The following is a 22,261-nucleotide window of genomic DNA, read 5'->3' as shown; positions in this document are numbered from 1 at the left end:
CAAGGCCTGAAGGTATCTCTATGACAACATTCAGTTATAAATACAGCGCCACCTAGCCCTTGAGGCATAATATATATAAAAAAAAAACACATACGGTGTTTTGTACAAAAAATGAAAACTCATTCTAAGTGTGATAACTAAGTCATTTATGAATATTCTTTTAGTTTCCACCACTCAAATTGTTCACTGGCTTCACACCGATCCAAACGTATGTACGTTTCCATTTTGTTTTATTCATTTTTGATTGCCCCTTTGGACAATAAAAGTAACATTGTGCAATGAGTACAACGAGCGATGATGTGTATATACACTTTTACAAAAAATACCAATCAGGGCAACTCATTGCCTAAAAATAAAAAAGGACGCTGATTTTTGCAGGTCTTAACAACCACCAAAACCCGTTGAGCTTGACACACACTGGCAAAAAAAAATATTCTACATGTAAACGTTTATTATGCCATTTTCAAAGAAATTTTGCTTCCAATATGCCAGTAGCCCAACGTGCAAGGACCCCAACGTGGCCCGGGCTGCGAGGGCCCTTTATAGCTGCTCGCAGCTCTAGTTATTAGGGCCCGAGCAGCGACCGCTGCGAGGTCCCTATTGTTTTTGTAAAAATTATTATTATTATTATTAGGGCCCGAGCAGCTACCGCTGCGAGGTCCCTATTGTTTTTCGATCGGATTATTATTATTATTATTATTATTATTATTCTTCTTCTTCTTCTTCTTCTTCTCCGCAAACGATCACGATTTTGGGTACCTAAACATTTACGAAAACTCACCAAACTTTGCACACTCCTCAGGCCCGGTGAAAAATTTGATATTATGAAGTCGTCATAACAACGCGACTCGATAGCGCCCCCTAGCGTAGAAAAATAAAAACCAAGCCCGGCATGTTGGAGCTAGAGCAACAAAAATTGGCAGGCACGTGTAGCACCCCGAGACGCACAAAAAAGTCTATTGGGACCATGTAGCTAAAATGTACAGGAAGTGAGGTATGAATTTTTTTATGTCCAATTTTGGCCTATTTTGGCACATTCACTGTGGTCATGCTTTTTCCCCCTTTGCAAACATTTTTCATCCAATTGACTTCAAACTTGGCATTTATCATCTCAAGACCTGGGAGAACAACTGGGCAAAAAATCTTGCCTTTTCGAAATACTATATGATGGGGGCGGGGCATCAAATATTGTCTTTAAAATTTCATTTGTCCAGAAAGAGCAAATGCTTAATAACTCCCATGTACAAGCTCCAAAAAATCTCAAACTTCTCAGGCAACGTAATAGTCACGGCCTGAAAACACCTATATGAAAAAATTCAGTTATACATATAGCGCCACCTAGTGGTTACAATAAATGTCATACTTTACGTTTTTAGCTACTGTGCTGAGCTCGTTGAAGGGATCCAGTTGAAAATTGGTCAGAAAAGCCTTAAGATGTTGATGATGCCCCACACCGAATATTGTAACTTTTCGCCAAAGGGCGTGGCCGCTACGGTGACGCAAAGTCTGAAGATTTTTCGTGACAATAAAAGCTGCATGAACTTGACCGAGATGATCCTATCTTCTCAAAATTTCACACATTTGATGAGAGTCCAGCCCTAAAGACATCTACGAACTTATATTTCATCTAACTGATAGCGCCACCTAGTGGCAATTTTTTTTCTTACGAATTTTCTTGTACATTTTTCTCCAAACACGTTAACTGGACCAACCTCATATTTGCTCAGATGGGGGTTTCGGCCTTCATGATGTCACAACACGAAGTTTGTGAGTTTTCGCGAATCGCTGTGGGCGTGGCTAAGCACTGTTCGCCAAGAAAACAACGCTAGTTTTGATGGTCTAAACATGCGCAGAAACTCATGAAACTTGGCACACACATCTGGCCTGGTAAAATGAACAATATTTTATTGTTGATTGTACTATTTTTACAAAAATGACTCAATAGCGCCCCCTAGAAATTTTTAACGAAGCAGCCCCGATTGTACGTTTAAGCAAGATCTACGAAAATTTTTAGGTGTATGAGGGAGTCCAAGACCTACAAAAAAGTCTCTTGGACCCATGTGCTAAAATGAACAGGAAGTGAGCTATGAATTTTTGAATGTCCCATTTTTGACGATTTTTGCACATTTTCAGGGGGCATACTTTTGCCCACTTCTCCTACACATTTCATCCGACTGACTTTAGACTTGACCTGGACCATGTCAAGACCTGAGCCAACTACAGGCAGAAAAATCTTGACTTTTGGAAATACTATATGATGAGGGCGGGGCATCAAATTTTGTGTTTCGCACTGAAAAAGGATATGCTTAATAACTCCCCGGTACATGCTCCAAAAAATCCCAAACTTGACATGTATGTTTATAGTCAAAGCCTGAAGGTATCTCTATGACAAAATTCAGTTATATATGCAGCGCCACCTCGCCCTTCAGGCGTGAAAAAAAAATACCCCACATACGGTATTTTGTACAAAAAATGTCAACTCATTCTAAGTGTGATAACTCCCATGTTCAAGCTCCAAAAAATCTCAAACTTCTCAGGCAACGTAATAGTCACGGCCTGAAAGCATCTATATGATAAAATTCAGTTATACATATAGCGCCACCTAGTGGTAACAATAAATGTCATACTTTACGTTTTTAGCTACTGTGCCGAGCTCGTTGAAGGGATCCAGTTGAAAATTGGTCAGAAAAGCCTTAAGATGTTGATCATGCCCCACACCGAATATTGTAACTTTTCGCCAAAGGGCGTGGCCGCTACGGTGACGCAAAGTCCGAAAATTTTTCGTGACAATAAAAGCTGCATGAACTTGACCGAGATGATCCTATCTTCTCAAAATTTCACACATTTGATGAGAGTCCAGCCCTTAAGACATCTACGAACTTATATTTCATCTTACTGATAGCGCCACCTAGTGGCAATTTTTTTTCTTACGAATTTTCTTGTACATTTTTCTCCAAACACGTTAACTGGACCAACCTCATATTTGCTCAGATGAGGGTTTCGGCCTTCATGATGTCACAACACGAAGTTTGTGAGTTTTCGCGAATCGCTGTGGGCGTGGCTAAGCACTGTTCGCCAAGAAAACAACGCCAGTTTTGAGGGTCTAAACATGCGCAGAAACTCATGAAACTTGGCACACACATCTGGCCTGGTAAAATGAACAATATTTTATTGTTGATTGTACTATTTTTACAAAAATGACTCAATAGCGCCCCCTAGAAATTTTTAACGAAGCAGCCCCGATTCTACGTTTAAGCAAGATCTACGAAAATTTTTACGTGTATGACGGAGCCAAAGACCTACAAAAAAAGTCTCTTGGACCCATATGCTAAAATGAACAGGAAGTGAGGTACGAATTTTTGAATGTCCCATTTTTGACGATTTTTGCACATTTTCAGGGGGCATACTTTTGCCCACTTCTCCTACATGTTTTATCCGACTGACTTATGACTTGACCTGGACCATGCCAAGACCTGAGCCAACAACAGACGGAAAAATCTTGACTTTTGGAAATACTATATGATGAGCGCGGGGCATCAAAATTTGTGTTTCGCACTGAAAAAGGATATGCTTAATAACTCCCCGATACATGCTCCAAAAAATCCCAAACTTGACATGTATGTTTATCGTCAAGGCCTGAAGGTATCTCTATGACAACATTCAGTTATATATGCAGCGCCACCTCGCCCTTGAGGCAAAACAAAAAAATACCCCACATACGGTATTTTGTACAAAAAATGTAAACTCATTCTAAGTGTGATAACTAAGTCATTTATGAATATTCTTTTACTTTCCACCACTCAAAATGTTCACTGGCATTAGACTTATCCAAACATGTACTTTTTTATTTATTTTTGATAGCCTCTAATGGACATTAAAAGCAATATCGTGAATGAAGGATATGCTTAATAACTCCACGGTACATGCTCCAAAAAAATCCCACACTTGACATGTATGTTTAGAGTCAAGGCTTGAAGGTATCCCTATGACAACATTCCATTATATATACAGCGCCACCTAGCCCTAGAGGCATAAAAAAAAATACACCAACTTAACGGTATTTTTACAAAAAAAAAAAAAATCCACATGTCAAGGTTTATCATGCCATTTTCAAAGAAATTCTGCTTCCAATGTGCCGTACCTAAACTTGCCAGTACCCCAACGTGCCAGTACCCCAACGTGCAAGTACCCCAACGTGGCCCGGGCTGCGAGGGCCCTTTATAGCTGCTCGCAGCTCTAGTTATTATTCTTCTTCTTTATTCTCCGCAAACAATCGCGATTTTGGGTACCTAAATATTCACGAAAACTCACCGAACTTTGCACACTCCTCAGGTCCGGCGAAAAATTTGATATTATGAAGTCGTTATAACAATGCGACTCGATAGCGCCCCCTAGCGTAGAAAAATAAAAACCAAGCCCGGCACGTTTGAGCTAGAGCAACAAAAATTGGCAGGCACGTGTAGTACCCCGAGACGCACAAAAAAGTCTCTTGGGACCATGTAGCTAAAATGTACAGGAAATGAGCTATGAATTTTTTTATGTCCAATTTTGGCCTATTTTGGCACATTCACTGTGGTCATGCTTTTTCCCCCTTTGCAAACATTTTTCATCCAATTGACTTCAAACTTGGCATTTATCATCTCAAGACCTGAGAGAACAACTGGGCAAAACATCTTGCCTTTTTGAAATACTATATGACGGGGGCGGGGCATCAAATATTGCCTTTAAAATTTCATTTGTCGAGAAAGAGCAAATGCTTAATAACTCCCATGTTCAAGCTCCAAAAAATCTCAAACTTCTCAGGCAACGTAATAGTCACGGCCTGAAAACATCTATATGATAAAATTCAGTTATACATATAGCGCCACCTAGTGGTTACAATAAATGTCATACTTTACGTTTTTAGCTACTGTGCTGAGCTTGTTGAAGGGATCCATTTGAAAATTGGTCAGAAAAGCCTTAAGATGTTGATCATGCCCCACACCGAATATTGTAACTTTTCGCCAAAGGGCGTGGCCTCTACGGTGACGCAAAATCTGAAGATTTTTCGTGAAAATAAAAGCTGCATTAACTTGACCGAGATGATCCTATCTTCTCAAAATTTCACACATTTGATGAGAGTCCAGCCTTAAAGACATCTACTGACTTATATTTCATCTAACTGATAGCGCCACCTAGTGGCAATTTTTTTTCTTACGAATTTTCTTCTACGTTTTTCTCCAAACACGTTAACTGGACCTACCTCATATTTGCTCAGATGAGGGTTTCGGCCTTCATGATGTCACAACACGAAGTTTGTGAGTTTTCGCGAATTGCTGTGGGTGTGGCTAAGCGCTGTTCTCCAAGAAAACAACGCCAGTTTTGAGGGTCTAAACATGCACAGAAACTCATGAAACTTGGCACACACATCTGGCCTGGTAAAATGAGCCATATTTTATTGTTGATTGTGCTATTTTTTACAAAAATGACTCAATAGCGCCCCCTAGAAGTTTTTAACAAAGCAGCCCCGGTTGTACGTTTAAGCAAGAACGACGAATATTTTTAGGTGTATGAGGGAGCCCAAGTCCTACAAAAAAGTCTCTTGGACCCATATGCTAAAATGAACAGGAAGTGAGCTATGAATTTTTGAATGTCCCATTTTTTACGATTTTTGCACATTCACAGGGGGCAGACTTTTGCCCACTTCTCCTACACGTTTCATCCGACTGAGTTAAGACTTGGCCTGGACCATGTCAAGACCTGAGCCAACGACAGGGGGAAAAATTTTGACTTTTCGAAATACTATATGATGAGGGCGGGGCATCAAATTTTGTGTTTCGCAATGAAAAAGGATATGCTTGATAACTCCCCGGTACATGCTCCAAAAAATCCCAAACTTGACATGTATGTTTATCGTCAAGGCCTGAAGTTATCTCTGTGACAACATTCAGTTATATATGCAGCGCCACCTAGCCCTTGAGGAATAAAAAAAAAATACCCCACATACGGTATTTTGTACAAAAAATGTACACTCATTCTAAGTGTGATAACGAAGTCATTTCTGAATATTCTTTTAGTTTCCACCACTCAAAATGTTCACTGGCATCAGACTTATCCAAACATATATATATTTTTATTTATTTTTGATAGCCTCTATGGACATTAAAAGCAATATCGTGAATGAAGGATATGCTTAATAACTCCACGGTACATGCTCCAAAAAAAATCCCACACTTGACATGTATGCTTATAATCAAGGCCTGAAGGTATCTCTATGACAACATTCAGTTATAAATACAGCGCCACCTAGCCCTTGAGGCTTATATAAAAAAAAATAAAAATACCCCACATACGGTATTTTGTACAAAAAATGTAGACTCATTCTAAGTGTGATAACTAAGTCATTTATGAATATTCTTTTAGTTTCCACCACTCAAATTGTTCACTGGCTTCACACCGATCCAAACGTATGTACGTTTCCATTTTGTTTTATTCATTTTTTATTGCCCCTTTGGACAATAAAAGTAACATTGTGCAATGAGTACAACGAGCGATGATGTGTATATACACTTTTACAAAAAAATACCAATCAGGGCAACTCATTGCCTAAAAATAAAAAAGGACGCTGATTTTTGCAGGTCTTAACAATCACCAAAACCCGTTGAGCTTGACACACACACTGGCAAAAAAATATTCTACATGTAAACGTTTATTATGCCATTTTCAAAGAAATTTTGCTTCCAATATGCCAGTACCCCAATGTGCCAGTACCCCAACATGCAAGTACCACAACGTGCAAGGACCCCAACGTGGCCCGGGCTGCGAGGGCCCTTTATAGCTGCTCGCAGCTCTAGTTATTATTCTTCTTCTTTATTCTCCGCAAACAATCGCGATTTTGGGTACCTAAATATTCACGAAAACTCACCGAACTTTGCACACTCCTCAGGTCCGGCGAAAAATTTGATATTATGAAGTCGTTATAACAACGCGACTCTATAGCGCCCCCTAGCGTAGAAAAATAAAAACCAAGCCCGGCACGTTTGAGCTAGAGCAACGAAAATTGGCAGGCACGTGTAGCACCCCGAGACGCACAAAAAAGTCTATTGGGACCATGTAGCTAAAATGTACAGGAAGTGAGCTATGAATTTTTTAATGTCCAATTTTGGCCTATTTTGGCACATTCACTGTAGTCATGCTTTTTCCCCCTTTGCAAACATTTTTCATCGAATTGACTTCAAACTTGGCATTTATCATCTCAAGACCTGAGAGAACAGCTGGGCAAAACATCTTGCCTTTTCGAAATACTATATGACGGGGGCGGAGCATCAAATATTGACTTTAAAATTTCATTTTTCCAGAAAGAGCAAATGCTGGATAACTCCCATGTACAAGCTCCAAAAAATCTCAAACTTCTCAGGCAACGTAATAGTCACGACCTGAAAACATCTATATGACAAAATTCAGTTATACATATAGCGCCACCTAGTGGTTACAATAAATGTCATACTTTACGTTTTTAGCTACTGTGCTGAGCTCGTTGAAGGGATCCATTTGAAAATTGGTCAGAAAAGCCTTAAGATGTTGATCATGCCCCACACCGAATATTGTAACTTTTCGCCAAAGGGCGTGGCCGCTACGGTGACGCTAAGTCTGAAGATTTTTCGTGAAAATAAAAGCTGCATTAACTTGACCGAGATGATCCTATCTTCTCAAAATTTCACACATTTGATGAGAGTCCAGCCCTAAAGACATCTACTGACTTATATTTCATCTAACTGATAGCGCCACCTAGTGGCAATTTTTTTTCTTACGAATTTTCTTCTACGTTTTTCTCCAAACACGTTAACTGGACCTACCTCATATTTGCTCAGATGAGGGTTTCGGCCTTCATGATGTCACAACACGAAGTTTGTGAGTTTTCGCGAATTGCTTTGGGCGTGGCTAAGCGCTGCTCGCCAAGAAAACAACGCCAGTTTTGAGGGTCTAAACATGCACAGAAACTCATGAAACTTGGCACACACATCTGGCCTGGTAAAATGAGCAATATTTTATTGTTGATTGTGCTATTTTTACAAAAATGACTCAATAGCGCCCCCTAGAAGTTTTTAACGAAGCAGCCCCGGTTGTACGTTTAAGCAAGAACGACGAATATTTTTAGGTGTATGAGGGAGCCCAAGACGTACAAAAAAGTCTCTTGGACCCATATGCTAAAATGAACAGGAAGTGAGCTACGAATTTTTGAATGTCCCATTTTTGACAATTTTGCACATTCACAGGGGGCAGACTTTTGCCCACTTCTCCTACACGTTTCATCTGACTGAGTTAAGACTTGACCTGGACCATGTCAAGACCTGAGCCAACGACAGGGGGAAAAATCTTGACCTTTCGAAATACTATATGATGAAGGCGGGGCATCAAAATTTGTGTTTCGCACTGAAAAAGGATATGCTTAATAACTCCCCGGTACATGCTCCAAAAAATCCCAAACTTGACATGTATGTTTATCGTCAAGGCCTGAAGCTATCTCTATGACAACATTCAGTTATATATGCAGCGTCACCTAGCCCTTGAGGCATAAAAAAAAAATACCCCACATACGGTATTTTGTACAAAAATTGTAAACTCATTCTAAGTGTGATAACTAAGTCATTTATGAATATTCTTTTAGTTTCCACCACTCAAAATGTTCACTGGCATCAGACTTATCCAAACATATATATATTTTTATTTATTTTTGATAGCCTCTGTGGACATTAAAAGCAATATCGTGAATGAAGGATATGCATAATAACTCCACGGTACATGCTCCAAAAAAAATCCCACACTTGACATGTATGCTTATAATCAAGGCCTGAAGGTATCTCTATGACAACATTCAGTTATAAATACAGCGCCACCTAGCCCTTGAGGCATAATATATATAAAAAAAAAAACACATACGGTGTTTTGTACAAAAAATGAAAACTCATTCTAAGTGTGATAACTAAGTCATTTATGAATATTCTTTTAGTTTCCACCACTCAAATTGTTCACTGGCTTCACACCGATCCAAACGTATGTACGTTTCCATTTTGTTTTATTCATTTTTGATTGCCCCTTTGGACAATAAAAGTAACATTGTGCAATGAGTACAACGAGCGATGATGTGTATATACACTTTTACAAAAAATACCAATCAGGGCAACTCATTGCCTAAAAATAAAAAAGGACGCTGATTTTTGCAGGTCTTAACAACCACCAAAACCCGTTGAGCTTGACACACACTGGCAAAAAAAAAAATTCTACATGTAAACGTTTATTATGCCATTTTCAAAGAAATTTTGCTTCCAATATGCCAGTAGCCCAACGTGCAAGGACCCCAACGTGGCCCGGGCTGCGAGGGCCCTTTATAGCTGCTCGCAGCTCTAGTTATTAGGGCCCGAGCAGCGACCGCTGCGAGGTCCCTATTGTTTTTGTAAAAATTATTATTAGGGCCCGAGCAGCGACCGCTGCGAGGTCCCTATTGTTTTTGTAAAAATTATTATTATTATTATTATTATTATTATTATTATTATTATTATTATTCTTCTTCTTCTTCTTTATTCTCCGCAAACGATCGCGATTTTGGGTACCTAAACATTCACGAAAACTCACCGAACTTTGCACACTCCTCAGGCCCGGCGAAAAATTTGATATTATTAAGTCGTCCTAACAATGCGACTCGATAGCGCCCCCTAGCGTAGAAAAATAAAAACCAAGCCCGGCACGTTTGAGCTAGAGCAACAAAAATTGGCAGGCACGTGTAGCACCCCGAGACGCACAAAAAAGTCTATTGGGACCATGTAGTTAAAATGTACAGGAAGTGAGCTATGAATTTTTTAATGTCCAATTTTGGCCTATTTTGGCACATTCTCTGTGGTCATGCTTTTTCCCCCTTTGCAAACATTTTTCATCCAATTGACTTCAAACTTGGCATTTATCATCTCAAGACCTGAGAGAACAACTGGGCAAAACATCTTGCCTTTTTGAAATACTATATGACGGGGGCGGGGCATCAAATATTGCCTTTAAAATTTCATTTGTCCAGAAAGAGCAAATGCTTAATAACTCCCATGTTCAAGCTCCAAAAAATCTCAAACTTCTCAGGCAACGTAATAGTCACGGCCTGAAAACATCTATATGATAAAATTCAGTTATACATATAGCGCCACCTAGTGGTTACAATAAATGTCATACTTTACGTTTTTAGCTACTGTGCTGAGCTTGTTGAAGGGATCCATTTGAAAATTTGTCAGAAAAGCCTTAAGATGTTGATCATGCCCCATACCGAATATTGTAACTTTTCGCGAAAGGGCGTGGCCGCGACGGTGACGCAAAGTCTGAAGATTTTTCGTGAAAATAAAAGCTGCATTAACTTGACCGAGATGATCCTATCTTCTCAAAATTTCACACATTTTATGAGAGTCCAGCCCTAAAGACATCTACTGACTTATATTTCATCTAACTGATAGCGCCACCTAGTGGCAATTTTTTTTCTTACGAATTTTCTTGTACATTTTTTCTCCAAACACGTTAACTGGACCAACCTCATATTTGCTCAGATGAGGGTTTCGGCCTTCATGATGTCACAACACGAAGTTTGTGAGTTTTCGCGAATCGCTGTGGGCGTGGCTAAGCACTGTTCGCCAAGAAAACAATGCCAGTTTTGAGGGTCTAAACATGCGCAGAAACTCATGAAACTTGGCACACACATCTGGCCTGGTAAAATGAACAATATTTTATTGTTGATTGTGCTATTTTTACAAAAATGGCTCAATAGCGCCCCCTAGAAGTTTTTAACGAAGCAGCCCCGGTTGTACGTTTAAGCAAGAACGACGAATATTTTTAGGTGTATGAGGGAGCCCAAGACCTACAAAAAAGTCTAATGGACCCATATGCTAAAATGAACAGGAAGTGAGCTACGAATTTTTGAATGTCCCATTTTTGACAATTTTTTCACATTCACAGGGGGCAGACTTTTGCCCACTTCTCCTACATGTTTCATCTGACTGAGTTAAGACTTGACCTGGACCATGTCAAGACCTGAGCCAACGACAGGGGGAAAAATCTTGACCTTTCGAAATACTATATGATGAAGGCGGGGCATCAAAATTTGTGTTTCGCACTGAAAAAGGATATGCTTAATAACTCCCCGGTACATGCTCCAAAAAATCCCAAACTTGACATGTATGTTTATCGTCAAGGCATGAAGCTATCTCTATGACAACATTCAGTTATATATGCAGCGCCACCTAGCCCTTGAGGCATGAAAAAAAAATACCCCACATACGGTATTTTGTACAAAAAATGTAAACTCATTCTAAGTGTGATAACTAAGTCATTTATGAATATTCTTTTAGTTTCCACCACTCAAAATGTTCACTGGCATCAGACTTATCCAAACATATATATATTTTTATGTATTTTTGATGGCCTCTGTGGACATTAAAAGCAATATCGTGAATGAAGGATATGCTTAATAACTCCACGGTACATGCTCCAAAAAAAATCCCACACTTGACATGTATGCTTATAATCAAGGCCTGAAGGTATCTCGATGACAACATTCAGTTATAAATACAGCGCCACCTAGCCCTTGAGGCTTATATAAAAAAAAAAAACCACATACGGTATTTTGTACAAAAAAATTTAAACTCATTCTAAGTGTGACGACTAAGTCATTTCTGAATATTCTTTTAGTTTCCACCACTCAAATTGTTCACTGGCTTCACACCGATCCAAACGTATGTACGTTTCCATTTTGTTTTATTCATTTTTGATTGCCCCTTTGGACAATAAAAGTAACATTGTGCAATGAGTACAACGAGCGATGATGTATATATACACTTTTACAAAAAATACCAATCAGGGCAACTCATTGCCTAAAAATAAAAAAGGACGCTGATTTTTGCAGGTCTTAACAATCACCAAAACCCGTTGAGCTTGACACACACTGGCAAAAAAAATATTCTACATGTAAACGTTTATTATGCCATTTTCAAAGAAATTTTGCTTCCAATATGCCAGTACCCCAACGTGCCAGTACCCCAACGTGCCAGTACCCTAACGTGCAAGTACCCCAACGTGCAAGGACTCCAACGTGGCCCGGGCTGCGAGGGCCCTTTATAGCTGCTCGCAGCTCTAGTTATTATTATTATTATTATTCTTCTTTATTCTCCGCAAACAATCGCGATTTTGGGTACCTAAATATTCACGAAAACTCACCGAACTTTGCACACTCCTCAGGTCCGGCGAAAAATTTGATATTATGAAGTCGTTATAACAATGCGACTCGATAGCGCCCCCTAGCGTAGAAAAATAAAAACCAAGCCCGGCACGTTTGAGCTAGAGCAACAAAAATTGGCAGGCACGTGTAGTACCCCGAGACGCACAAAAAAGTCTCTTGGGACCATGTAGCTAAAATGTACAGGAAATGAGCTATGAATTTTTTTATGTCCAATTTTGGCCTATTTTGGCACATTCACTGTGGTCATGCTTTTTCCCCCTTTGCAAACATTTTTCATCCAATTGACTTCAAACTTGGCATTTATCATCTCAAGACCTGAGAGAACAACTGGGCAAAACATCTTGCCTTTTTGAAATACTATATGACGGGGGCGGGGCATCAAATATTGCCTTTAAAATTTCATTTGTCGAGAAAGAGCAAATGCTTAATAACTCCCATGTTCAAGCTCCAAAAAATCTCAAACTTCTCAGGCAACGTAATAGTCACGGCCTGAAAACATCTATATGATAAAATTCAGTTATACATATAGCGCCACCTAGTGGTTACAATAAATGTCATACTTTACGTTTTTAGCTACTGTGCTGAGCTTGTTGAAGGGATCCATTTGAAAATTGGTCAGAAAAGCCTTAAGATGTTGATCATGCCCCACACCGAATATTGTAACTTTTCGCCAAAGGGCGTGGCCTCTACGGTGACGCAAAATCTGAAGATTTTTCGTGAAAATAAAAGCTGCATTAACTTGACCGAGATGATCCTATCTTCTCAAAATTTCACACATTTGATGAGAGTCCAGCCTTAAAGACATCTACTGACTTATATTTCATCTAACTGATAGCGCCACCTAGTGGCAATTTTTTTTCTTACGAATTTTCTTCTACGTTTTTCTCCAAACACGTTAACTGGACCTACCTCATATTTGCTCAGATGAGGGTTTCGGCCTTCATGATGTCACAACACGAAGTTTGTGAGTTTTCGCGAATTGCTGTGGGTGTGGCTAAGCGCTGTTCTCCAAGAAAACAACGCCAGTTTTGAGGGTCTAAACATGCACAGAAACTCATGAAACTTGGCACACACATCTGGCCTGGTAAAATGAGCCATATTTTATTGTTGATTGTGCTATTTTTTACAAAAATGACTCAATAGCGCCCCCTAGAAGTTTTTAACAAAGCAGCCCCGGTTGTACGTTTAAGCAAGAACGACGAATATTTTTAGGTGTATGAGGGAGCCCAAGTCCTACAAAAAAGTCTCTTGGACCCATATGCTAAAATGAACAGGAAGTGAGCTATGAATTTTTGAATGTCCCATTTTTTACGATTTTTGCACATTCACAGGGGGCAGACTTTTGCCCACTTCTCCTACACGTTTCATCCGACTGAGTTAAGACTTGGCCTGGACCATGTCAAGACCTGAGCCAACGACAGGGGGAAAAATTTTGACTTTTCGAAATACTATATGATGAGGGCGGGGCATCAAATTTTGTGTTTCGCAATGAAAAAGGATATGCTTGATAACTCCCCGGTACATGCTCCAAAAAATCCCAAACTTGACATGTATGTTTATCGTCAAGGCCTGAAGTTATCTCTGTGACAACATTCAGTTATATATGCAGCGCCACCTAGCCCTTGAGGAATAAAAAAAAAATACCCCACATACGGTATTTTGTACAAAAAATGTACACTCATTCTAAGTGTGATAACGAAGTCATTTCTGAATATTCTTTTAGTTTCCACCACTCAAAATGTTCACTGGCATCAGACTTATCCAAACATATATATATTTTTATTTATTTTTGATAGCCTCTATGGACATTAAAAGCAATATCGTGAATGAAGGATATGCTTAATAACTCCACGGTACATGCTCCAAAAAAAATCCCACACTTGACATGTATGCTTATAATCAAGGCCTGAAGGTATCTCTATGACAACATTCAGTTATAAATACAGCGCCACCTAGCCCTTGAGGCTTATATAAAAAAAAATAAAAATACCCCACATACGGTATTTTGTACAAAAAATGTAGACTCATTCTAAGTGTGATAACTAAGTCATTTATGAATATTCTTTTAGTTTCCACCACTCAAATTGTTCACTGGCTTCACACCGATCCAAACGTATGTACGTTTCCATTTTGTTTTATTCATTTTTTATTGCCCCTTTGGACAATAAAAGTAACATTGTGCAATGAGTACAACGAGCGATGATGTGTATATACACTTTTACAAAAAAATACCAATCAGGGCAACTCATTGCCTAAAAATAAAAAAGGACGCTGATTTTTGCAGGTCTTAACAATCACCAAAACCCGTTGAGCTTGACACACACACTGGCAAAAAAATATTCTACATGTAAACGTTTATTATGCCATTTTCAAAGAAATTTTGCTTCCAATATGCCAGTACCCCAATGTGCCAGTACCCCAACATGCAAGTACCACAACGTGCAAGGACCCCAACGTGGCCCGGGCTGCGAGGGCCCTTTATAGCTGCTCGCAGCTCTAGTTATTATTCTTCTTCTTTATTCTCCGCAAACAATCGCGATTTTGGGTACCTAAATATTCACGAAAACTCACCGAACTTTGCACACTCCTCAGGTCCGGCGAAAAATTTGATATTATGAAGTCGTTATAACAACGCGACTCTATAGCGCCCCCTAGCGTAGAAAAATAAAAACCAAGCCCGGCACGTTTGAGCTAGAGCAACGAAAATTGGCAGGCACGTGTAGCACCCCGAGACGCACAAAAAAGTCTATTGGGACCATGTAGCTAAAATGTACAGGAAGTGAGCTATGAATTTTTTAATGTCCAATTTTGGCCTATTTTGGCACATTCACTGTAGTCATGCTTTTTCCCCCTTTGCAAACATTTTTCATCGAATTGACTTCAAACTTGGCATTTATCATCTCAAGACCTGAGAGAACAGCTGGGCAAAACATCTTGCCTTTTCGAAATACTATATGACGGGGGCGGAGCATCAAATATTGACTTTAAAATTTCATTTTTCCAGAAAGAGCAAATGCTGGATAACTCCCATGTACAAGCTCCAAAAAATCTCAAACTTCTCAGGCAACGTAATAGTCACGGCCTGAAAACATCTATATGACAAAATTCAGTTATACATATAGCGCCACCTAGTGGTTACAATAAATGTCATACTTTACGTTTTTAGCTACTGTGCTGAGCTCGTTGAAGGGATCCATTTGAAAATTGGTCAGAAAAGCCTTAAGATGTTGATCATGCCCCACACCGAATATTGTAACTTTTCGCCAAAGGGCGTGGCCGCTACGGTGACGCTAAGTCTGAAGATTTTTCGTGAAAATAAAAGCTGCATTAACTTGACCGAGATGATCCTATCTTCTCAAAATTTCACACATTTGATGAGAGTCCAGCCCTAAAGACATCTACTGACTTATATTTCATCTAACTGATAGCGCCACCTAGTGGCAATTTTTTTTCTTACGAATTTTCTTCTACGTTTTTCTCCAAACACGTTAACTGGACCTACCTCATATTTGCTCAGATGAGGGTTTCGGCCTTCATGATGTCACAACACGAAGTTTGTGAGTTTTCGCGAATTGCTTTGGGCGTGGCTAAGCGCTGCTCGCCAAGAAAACAACGCCAGTTTTGAGGGTCTAAACATGCACAGAAACTCATGAAACTTGGCACACACATCTGGCCTGGTAAAATGAGCAATATTTTATTGTTGATTGTGCTATTTTTACAAAAATGACTCAATAGCGCCCCCTAGAAGTTTTTAACGAAGCAGCCCCGGTTGTACGTTTAAGCAAGAACGACGAATATTTTTAGGTGTATGAGGGAGCCCAAGACGTACAAAAAAGTCTCTTGGACCCATATGCTAAAATGAACAGGAAGTGAGCTACGAATTTTTGAATGTCCCATTTTTGACAATTTTTGCACATTCACAGGGCGCAGACTTTTGCCCACTTCTCCTACACGTTTCATCTGACTGAGTTAAGACTTGACCTGGACCATGTCAAGACCTGAGCCAACGACAGGGGGAAAAATCTTGACCTTTCGAAATACTATATGATGAAGGCGGGGCATCAAAATTTGTGTTTCGCACTGAAAAAGGATATGCTTAATAACTCCCCGGTACATGCTCCAAAAAATCCCAAACTTGACATGTATGTTTATCGTCAAGGCCTGAAGCTATCTCTATGACAACATTCAGTTATATATGCAGCGCCACCTAGCCCTTGAGGCATAAAAAAAAAATACCCCACATACGGTATTTTGTACAAAAAATGTAAACTCATTCTAAGTATGATAACTAAGTCATTTATGAATATTCTTTTAGTTTCCACCACTCAAAATGTTCACTGGCATCAGACTTATCCAAACATATATATATTTTTATTTATTTTTGATAGCCTCTGTGGACATTAAAAGCAATATCGTGAATGAAGGATATGCTTAATAACGTCACGGTACATGCTCCAAAAAAAATCCCACACTTGACATGTATGCTTATAATCAAGGCCTGAAGGTATCTCGATGACAACATTCAGTTATAAATACAGCGCCACCTAGCCCTTGAGGCTTATATAAAAAAAAAAAACCACATACGGTATTTTGTACAAAAAAATGTAAACTCATTCTAAGTGTGATGACTAAGTCATTTCTGAATATTCTTTTAGTTTCCACCACTCAAATTGTTCACTGGCTTCACACCGATCCAAACGTATGTACGTTTCCATTTTGTTTTATTCATTTTTGATTGCCCCTTTGGACAATAAAAGTAACATTGTGCAATGAGTACAACGAGCGATGATGTATATATACACTTTTACAAAAAATACCAATCAGGGCAACTCATTGCCTAAAAATAAAAAAGGACGCTGATTTTTGCAGGTCTTAACAATCACCAAAACCCGTTGAGCTTGACACACACTGGCAAAAAAAATATTCTACATGTAAATGTTTATTATGCCATTTTCAAAGAAATTTTGATTCCAATATGCCAGTACCCCAACGTGCCAGTACCCTAACGTGCAAGTACCCCAACGTGCAAGGACTCCAACGTGGCCCGGGCTGCGAGGGCCCTTTATAGCTGCTCGCAGCTCTAGTATTCTGTTTACATTTCGAGACAGCATTAATTAGACTGCACATATTAAGTGAGTGTGTGTGTGTTTTAGACAACCCAATGCTGAGAGCTACAAATTCTTTTTGTGAACAAGTAATCCGTCAAAGGATTATAGTTGACAAAGATGTGATGAGAATGGACAAGCTAAGGGGTTTGTGAACAGTGTTAAGAAACACGGGGATCTTGATGCTTCAGACTACAGGTAACATATAAATCTTCACATTGAAACACATTATCTGAAATCTATGGGGAGAGATTTGTCTAAAATCTCACTGTTTCAGAGAAAAAAAGTTTGCTGACAAGCTCAATTTAAGTTAAAACTAAATAAATAAATAGAATTGATTCTCTAAAAATGAAAACCAGTTGGTTGTTAATTATTACATGCAAATGTGTTTTTTTGTCTTCTGTATTTATAATTGTTCTTTGACCAAGAAAGTATATAGGTCTATAGGTATATTTGTATTTCTATCCAAATATACGATTATTCACTAGAATTTTCAGTAGGATATCCAAATACCAAAATATTCGATAGCTGCAGCACTAATAATACTAATTTTGAGTTGTGGCACGCCCACACGAGTTATTTTACCACACACCCATGTCAAAACTAGCTTACTGCACACACACTGCACCCCAACTTCAAATTTTTGCGAACGTCATAATAATAATAGCAATAATAATAATACTAATAATAATATATTATAAATTTTGTTGGATCCAAAAGCAACTTACATAATTATAGTTTAATATGATTGGAATTGTCTTATTGTCAAATGTTTAAATATTTTCTTGATTTGAACAAAATATAATTGTTTTGAATAATCTTGATTTCAATTATTACCAAAATAATTGTGATGATTATTTTTTTCCATAATAGAGCAGCCCTAGTCTGATGTGAATATGTGTATCTTGTGCTCATCTTTCCCTTTAATTTTCTATTTCAGGCAGGATATACTGAAACGAAGATTGAGGTGTGATTTCCCCCAGCTGGTTTTTCACACCCCTTTCCAGCAACAACTCTGAAATGGTTTTTGTAGAGACATTATCAACAACTGACAAACTTTTAGACAGGGTACCTCACTCATCAGATACATCAACTACTGAGTCTACTGATGTAAGCCAAGAAAGTGACACTAACACATGGCTGGTACAACATCAGGTTGGAAAATGACAGGGCATACGAGGACACTTTACAGTGCAGGGCTGTAAAATCTATGTAAAATCTGCCATTTTGTTTGTTTCTTATCAAGATGTTAACTCTCCCTTTTAACACTTTTCAAGCAAAAATAAAAATGTCTGTATTCCATTTTTCCACAACACAGACCTTTGTTAAATTGGTCTGCCACAAAAAAAGAGAGCTGTTCCAATGAAGTTCCAAAGGTTTTATTGTGAATGCACATTTGATTTTTATTTTATTTATTTATTTTTTTATTAATATTTTTTGGGTGGGGGGCGGGGGGTATAAATGACATGCTGTGATGACACAATCTGATACTTTAATAAATATTCTATATGTTATAATAATCTGGGCTCTGAATGCATCTATTTCCATCTAGTCCAGGGGTGTCAAACATAAGGCCCGCGGGCCGGATCAGGCCCGCAAAGGGGTTTAATCCGGCCCGCGAGATGATTTTGTAAAGTAAAAAATAAAATAAAATAAATAAATAACATTGTAATGTCGGACTAATTAATCAGCCAGCCACAATCAAAATATATAAAATTTGTAATTTCACAAGCAGTCCTCAGACAAGCAATGCAACGTACGGGGGAATTGTCCTGGATGTCATTTTTTTCACACAACTTAAAAGTTATGGTTTGTTTAATTATTATTATTATTTTAAATCATAGACCAACATAAATGTGTTAAATACGACACAAATTCAATTCCTGTTAACAAAAATCGATATGACAAGGATTAGCGTCCTTATAACGTCATTAAATACGCCAGGCAATACATTCTGGGAATGCATACAATATATATGCAAAACAGGTCGATTTAACACGTCCAGAACCTATACCGGGAAAGTGTTGCCGAGTTCCATTAGCATTTGTGTTATTCTTCGGAACAACATAATTACACTTGAGTTCTGTAATTTGGGTCTGGTCCACGAAAATCTGCGTATAAATGACGGTAATTGTATATAAGTTATATACCGTTATTTTACCGATGTGGCCCACTTGGTAATATATTTTCTTCCATGCGGCCCCTGAGCTAATATGAGTTTGACACCCCTGATCTAGTCCATTTTGCCTTGTTCCAGGTTTGTGGTGCATGGTAGTATTTTTGGCCGATGTATGCTGCTTCTTGTGTACCTTTCATTACGTAATAGGTTGTGAATTGTTTTCATATATGAATACTAAACATAGCTAAATGTAACATCCGTGTGCTGGTTTCACTTCTAGTTGAAGCGTTTTTTGTTTTTTTGGCACAAATTTAATATATTTAATTATCTAAATTCACATGATTGCACCAAACCACCAATACTTGTTTCTGATGTTAGGTACATGTATTTATAACATCTGGGAATGATTTTCTGTTGCCAAATTTAATGTAAGACGTTTTACAACCAAAAACTGCAGCACAAGATTTTCGTTTTTTGTTATTTACCTATATATGCATTTCTGGCTTGTGACAAAATTGGGGCAGGAAAACATTGGGTGAACTTTTAACCCAAAGTTCAGAAGGGTATTATCTATCAAAAAATGCATTGAACAAGTAGTGCCCAGACATTGGAGCGAAACTCATTTTCTAGGCACTTTTTTGGGGTTCACCCCACGGCCTATGCCACAAGGAATTCGGTACAGTATTGCCTTCCCTCCCCTCCTCTCTGCAGGCTCGAAGCGCGTTCACGCGCTCAAAGCCCCGCCAACAACCCCGCCCCCGAACCCTCCCCCCTTCCACGTTAAAACACTGTCAATAAGTTGAAACTGAAAAAATGAGAAGTGAAACTGAAATCCAGCGAGTTGAAACTGAAAAACCGTGAAACTCGAGAAAAAAAAGAGAAAGCGTAAAAAAATCTGCAGATTGGCATTGAAAAAGGCATTATAATAAAAAAAATATATGGTTAAAGAAAATAGTGTTTTTTCAATGTTTGTATTTTATTTTTCAATGCAACCTTTTACAATGCAAATTCTTGTTTTACAATGCCAATACTTGTTTCAATGCCAATGCAGCTTTTTCCACAATGACAATTTTTTTTTTCAATACCAAATGTTATTGACAGTGTTGTGGCTCCATATGCCATCACTTGCAGGATGAAAAAAAAATGATAATCATGATTATTCTGATTGGCTGTTACCGAGCAAAATGCAAATCTGTCTCTGAGCCAACAGAAGAGCGTCAGTAGCCGATGACGTCACGGTAAAGAAACTCCGTTGGACAAACTACCGCACGCCAGGGAATTCCGGCAAGATGGCGGAGTGAGCAGTCGCACTCTCTCGAGCTCTCGACATCGAACATGAATTGTTGCACAATTTATCTGCTGTGGTGGGAAACATCTTGGCTAAAGTTTAGCTGAAGAAGATAACTGAGGACTTGTGCCGGAAAAGAAAGGAAAACGAACGAAATGCCAAAAAAGGCCGGTGTGAAACGTCCGAATGCTAGTGTCTCTAGCGAAGAAGCTAACGTTAGCTTTTTAGCTAACGAACACGATTAATCCAGCAACGACATGGATTGTAATCTGCAAACAAGTTTAGAAGAAGAAGAATTCCCGGAACTGCCCGTGACTCCAAGTAAGCCCCCTTTACCGAAGAAGCCATCCTTGTTCATGAATAAAGATTCGGGGCTCAGTTCGGACGAAGCGGTGCGCACCTTGGCGAATCTCATAAACAACAGAAGCGACGCCCTGGAGAAAATGATCGGTTCTACACGAGGCGAGTTGAAGGTCCTAAATGAGAGAGTCGTACACGTGGAGAAGAGAGTGGAAAAGAACGAAAGTGTTGCGCTGAAAACCATAAGCCGGGTCAGCGAGCTTGAACGCTACAGTCGTAGATGGAACCTGCGACTCCAAGGTTTGCCAGAAGCAAGAGAAGAGGATGTTCGGGCTAGTGTGTTCAGGATTTGTCAAGCAATTCTACTGTAGGACGAGGAAATGGTTCCGGCTGCCATTGACGTCGCACACCGGGTGGGAAAGCTTCGTCAAGACAACGCAAGACCCCGAGGAGTCAGGTTCGTCTTTCGAAGATGCAGAGATGCGGTATGGAAAGCAGCAAAAAACAACTCCTATCTCCAGAACAAGGGTCTTCGTTTCACGGAAGATTTGACGCAGGAGGACAGAGAGAACAGACAGAAACTATGGCCCCTCATAAAGAAGGCTCGTGAGGAGGGAAAAACGGCCTACTTCGTGGGAGGAAGAGGTTTCGTGAATGGTTTGGAAATTTTTCTTAGGAATGTTCTGCTTTGACTTATTTATCTTTTGTTTTTTTTGTGTTTTGTTTTTTCCTTTCCCTGAAAGATTACTAATTCTTAAGTAGTTCTTTTATTTTAAATTTAGGTAGTATACATGATGATCCATGTATAATGTCTATGTTGGGGGGAGGATGGGGATGAGGGAGAGAAGAAGCAATAAATAAATAAATAAATAACTAGATAAATAAAAATAATAATGATAATAACAATAATAATAAATCTGAAGGAGGTACATGGGCACAGAGTTATATTGTTTTGTGCTTAGTTTAATTGTTGGCTACGATGTTGATCTCGACAGTTCTTGCTAGTGATTTACACTACAGTTTTACCGAAACTTAGTTGGTTTTGGTTGTTTTCTTTTTTCTGTTTCTTGTTGTTGTTGTGTCATGCTTTCTTTTGTGTCTTTAAATGCCAGGGGGCTACGTAGTAATATTAAGAGGAAAGCTCTTTTTCTGTTTGCAAAACAGTTCAACTCAGATTTTGGTTATTTTCAAGAATCTCACTCCAC

The 22,261-nt window shown here is 38.9% G+C and overlaps 1 long non-coding RNA gene across 1 annotated transcript in view; it reads left to right on the top strand.

Moving 5' to 3' along the window:
* Window positions 1–18,748, top strand: part of LOC144000884 (uncharacterized) — a 191,394-nt gene extending 172,646 nt beyond the window's left edge. Inside the window, exon 3 of the long non-coding RNA XR_013278317.1 lies at window positions 18,290–18,748. This is a non-coding gene — a long non-coding RNA (uncharacterized LOC144000884). The remainder of the gene's footprint in view (window positions 1–18,289) is intronic.
* The last annotated feature ends 3,513 nt before the right edge of the window (window positions 18,749–22,261 follow it).

The sequence above is a fragment of the Festucalex cinctus genome, chromosome 14 (assembly GCF_051991245.1).
Source record: "Festucalex cinctus isolate MCC-2025b chromosome 14, RoL_Fcin_1.0, whole genome shotgun sequence".
NCBI lineage: Eukaryota > Metazoa > Chordata > Actinopteri > Syngnathiformes > Syngnathidae > Festucalex > Festucalex cinctus.
This window is presented reverse-complemented; position numbering and strand designations above follow the sequence as displayed.